Consider the following 5000-nt stretch of genomic DNA (forward strand, 5'->3'; position numbering starts at 1 on the left):
ATCATTTAAGTGTGTTTTATTTTTGGGTTGGTCGCTTTAATTGAATACAGGGATGTCATTGACAGGAAATAAGGAACGAAAGCCTTGGCTTTCCCTCTGGTCTGAGGGAGATGGTGACGCATACACAAGAGCAAATTATAAATGACATTTGCAGATTAGTCTGATTCCCAGGCTGATTTAGTTGTATAATTGAGTGTTATGCCTGTTTATGGTATTCCCTTTATTTTACAACAGTGACTCAAAAGTCATGTGAATCACCGGGTCTGTTGGAGATGTTAAAGAAGCCAGCCTTAGTTCCTGCCTTCCGATTTGAATCTGTCTGACTGTTTCTCGGCGTTCACACAGAGCGAGTCCACACGTAGTGGGCACCGCTAAGGCAGAGCATCTTCCTACTCCCTAATTAAATGCTAATTCTATAGGGTTGCGCACAAAAAGACACACAGAAGGCCTCTGCCACTCCCTCTATCTTTCCAACCGCATACATCTCTCCCTCTGCCCTCCCTCTCCTCCTTAACTCCTTCCCTCCCTCCTTCCCTCTCTCCTCTCTCCTTCCCTTCCACCCTCTCTCTCTTCGTCCTCCTCCTCTCTTTCCCTCCTTTCATCTCTTCCTCCTCCTTATCTCCTTCCCTACCTCCCTCTCTCTCTCTTGTTCCTCCTTCTCTCCATCCTTCCCTCCCTCCCTATTTTTCCGGTGAGTCGTTTTGTGCTTTAAACCAGGTGAGCATCGCTGGCTCTCCCGGCGGCACGGCTGCGTGTGCCACAAACCTGCCACGGTCCAAAGCAGTGGCTTCCTGTTGTTGACGTGTAAACGGAGAACACTTTCACAGCCTGAAAGCCGCAATTTCTTTAAAGAGTGGAGTGGAGTGGAGGAAGAGTGGCATCCATCATGTTTACGGCGACCGTAAAGCGCCCACGACAACGCCCAGGGACGCTGTATAGGTGTACAATAACAACTCAAGAAACAATCGAACGTGATCTCATCCAAAGGACGGGCGAGGTTGCGCGGGGATGCGCGTACAACACGTGGCAAACACTTGTGACTCAAAAAAAAAAGAAAAAAACGCAAGCGTGCACACTTTTACACCGTATCTCCTTCACATTTCCCCCTTGGGACAACGTGCGGGAGGGCAAAAAAAAAAAAAGTTTGACAAAATTGAATTTGATACAAATTACGTTTCTGTGCCGGTGACACCGGAAGCCTTTTGCTGGAATAAGCTGACATTGATTTCATTTGTCTAAGTAGATAAATCATCCGTATTGAGCTCTTCTCTTACAGCTTGTCACTGGCAGGGCCCCTTGATTTAATTTGCTGCCTGCCTTTTCCTGGTGGAGTAGCGAGGAGCTTTAAAACACGCGGCTCTGAAGGTTACACCGCTTCAGCATTTTAATCAGCCGCCCTGCACATCCTTCTCCTCAACCTCCTTTGGACAAACTTTGGCGAGTGGCGAGTTCTCGCCCGGTTTGTTGTGTCGGAGTGCTTTCCTGTCTGTAGGTGCGTTTCCATCCCCCTGATTTTATGCGAACTTTGAAGTATCGAATCAGTAAACGGTGATGGAAACACCAACATTCGCATAAAAATCCTCTAATTCGCAAAAAGGGTTTATCCGCTCGCTTGAGGTGGTTTTTGAGAAATGCGAAAGAGAGTTAATTCGCAAAATGGGAGATGGAAACACACTTTTCGAAACAGCTGTGGCGTAGCGAACTTTGAACACACAGTACTGACAGTCTTTCCGATTTCCGCATGACGACCGGCCATAGCAACCCTGCCGACATCAACGTGTAACGTCATCACCCTATTCCGCTGCAACCACTTGATGGAAACGCACCTAATTCGAATTACTTTTTTGAAAACTTTCTAAATATTCGCATCTCTTTTTAGATGGAAACGCAGCTTGTGATGTTCAGGTTGTTCTTTTCCGGGGAACAGGATGATGTCTTGCTGTAGAGCTGGTGAATCTCTTGAGTTTTCTGTGAATGTGACGGGGGTTACAAGGACTTTAAGCCTGAGAGGTGAGTCTGTGTTTGTCCGTGCTTTGATTCGGGTACAAATGAGACCGTGGAAGCGACTTCCAGGCCGGCCATGTTGTCATGTTACCATGACAACCACCATGTATGCCATAGCACCCCCCCCCCCCCCCCCCGCCCCCACCATTAGCGATTATGGTAACAATTTGTGCATGTGCAACTTTTAAGTTGACCTGGCTCCAATATTGTATATTATCCTGAACTTCGGTATACTCTCATCGTTCAGAGGCAGAGTGTGGTGTGAGTACCGCTGCCAAACGGTAAAAGAACGGCCAATTGTGTGACACATTTAGGTGGGGTTAACTTGATCATAATGCAAGATCAATTGTGTTGCAGAGTGCTAGACTAATGGTTTGTGGTGTGTCTGTGTGTGTCTTTGTGTGTGTGTGTATTTGTGTGCGTGTGTGTGTGTCTGTGATTGAGTGTGTTTGAGTGTGTGTGTGTGTGTGTGTGATTGAGTGTGTGTGATTGAGTGTGTGTTTGAGTGTGTGTCTTTGTGTGTGTGTGTGTGTGTGTGTGTGTGTGTGTGTGTGTGTGTGTGTGTGTGTGTGTGTGTGTGTGTGTGTGTGTGTGTGTGTGTGTGTGTGTGTGTGTGTGTGTGTGTGTGTGTGTGTGCGTGTGTTTGAGCGTGTGTGTGTGTCTGTGTTTGTATGTTTGAGAGAATGTGTAGTTGTGTTTGTGTGTGTGTGTGTGTGTGTGTGTGTGTGTGTGTGTGTGTGTGTGTGTGTGTGTGTGTGTGTGTGTGTGTGTGTGTGTGTGTGTGTGTGTGTTGGGGGGGTGGTGTAGCATCATGCAACTGACAAGGGAAGAGAGCGAGGGGGGGGGGGGGGGGGGGTTACAGATGGTGGCGGTGATGAAAAACAAACCATTTGTGGCCGCGTATGAACACAGAAAGCTATACTTTACTGGCACTATTCAGACAAATTGCCTCTGTGCGTCGCGGTGGCTTTTTAAATAATGCAATCAGTTAAAAGCTCTCAGTAAGCGCCATGTTCGTGGAGCGTGGGAAGCCAGAATAGAACTGAGTGCATTTTTTAGAGAAAGAGGCCTGTAATTTATGCGCTATTGAAATATGCACTTTGTGTTTTCCTCTCTGGCACTCTGTAACGCCGCGGTTCAACAAGTGCGCAGCGTGTTTAAAGTTGGGTTCAAGGCCCCGCTGGCCTCCAGTGTCTCTTAATAACAATCATTGGGACTTTTCAAGGCTGTATTATGATAGCCCTGTTTTTTAAATGGATTATAAGGATATAACGATGGCCGCGTTTTGCCCTTACTCTTTGTTATTCTTTTTTTTTTCTCGTAGCCAGACGCAAAGTGCTTCACCTAATCGATGCCGACTCTGACACTGCAATCTTTGGATTTGTCGGCGCTAGGCGTAAGAGCTGTGCTAGACAGGCCAAGACTTAGCATCTTCCTACTCCCTAATTAAACGCTAATAGTATGGGGCTGCGGACGTAAAGACACACACAAGGCCTCCGCCACTCCACCAACCCTACATCCCTCCCTCCCTCCGCCCGCCCTCTCTCTTCCTCTCTCCTTCCCTTCCTCCCTCTCTCTCTTCATCCTCCTTCTCTACTTCCCTCCTTTAATCTCCTCCTCCTTCTTATCTCCTTCCCTGCAGGCCTCTATCTCTCTTCCTCATCCATCCCTCCCTCCTCATCTCCTTCCCTCCCTCCCTCTCTTCCTCCGCCTCATCTCATTTCCTCCTCCCGTCTCTTCCTCTCTCCTTCTCTCCTTCCCTCCCTCCCTTCTGCCCTCTCTTCCTCCTCCTTATCTCCTTTCCTCGCTCCCTCTCCTCTACTCCCCTTTCCTCCCTCCCTCCCTATCTTCCTCCTCCTTATCTCCTTTCCTCCCTCCCTCTCTTCCTCTCTCCTCTCCGCCCACCCATTTTCCCTCCTTCCTTCATGCCCTCCCGCCCTCCATATCAGCCCCCCCTTCCCTCCCTCCCCTCCCCCCACTCCTGCCCTCCCTCCTCCCACTCGCCCCCTCCTCCCCCTCTCCTCCCCCTCTCCTCCCCCTCTCCTCCCTCTCCTCCCCGAGCCTCTCACTGTCTAAACCGAGCTCCCCCCACACCACTGCAATGGCTGACAACATGATGGATCAGTGCAACCGTAGTGGCATGTTGATCCACACCCCCCCCCCCCCACCCCACACCTAACCCCGCCCCCCACCCCTAACCCCGCCCCCCACCGCGGGGGATAGGATATTGGCATTTGCCACTCAAGCTGGCCTCGGGTCCCGTTACTGCTGATTAGTCGAATTAGCCGGGTGGCTTGTGGAATAATGAATGTTAGAACACATGGGAGGAGGGGTGCTGGACGGAGGGGTGCTGGACGGAGGGGCGCCAAGGTGAGCGCGCTGGACTGCTGAGGGGCGGGACTCCCATTAGGGGGAGAGGAGGGGGGGGGGGGTTTGATCAATGCTCACGTTAGCCCAGGGTGACGAAAGCGTAGCTGGCCCTTGTTAGCTGGGGGGGGGGGGGGGGGGGGAGGGGGGCAAGGGGGGAGAGTAGGAGCCCTAACGTTTAAATTAATTGGGGCCCAATTAATGTTGCTGAAGGGAGATGTATGTGTAAAGAAAGGAGGGAGGGGGCGGAGTGTGTGTGTGTGTGTGTGTGTGTGTGTGTGTGTGTGTGTGTGTGTGTGTGTGTGTGTGTGTGTGTGTGTGTGTGTGTGTGTGTGTGTGTGTGTGTTTTATGTGTGTGTGTGTGTATGTGTGTAACTCATTTGCAGAAACACACACACACACACACACACACACACACACACACACACACACACACACACACACACACACACACACACACACACACACACACACACACACACACACATTGGTTACCCCCCCCACCCAAGTGAATAATTTAGCAACCCCCGCAACTTCCCAAGAGTATAAGAAAAGCAGAATACATCGTAAACATTATCGACGGCCTGTCTTGAGATTAGGAAACCGCACCCTGCTTTTATATTGTATAC

This window comes from Gadus chalcogrammus, chromosome 17, assembly GCF_026213295.1.
Source record: "Gadus chalcogrammus isolate NIFS_2021 chromosome 17, NIFS_Gcha_1.0, whole genome shotgun sequence".
NCBI classification, from domain to species: domain Eukaryota; kingdom Metazoa; phylum Chordata; class Actinopteri; order Gadiformes; family Gadidae; genus Gadus; species Gadus chalcogrammus.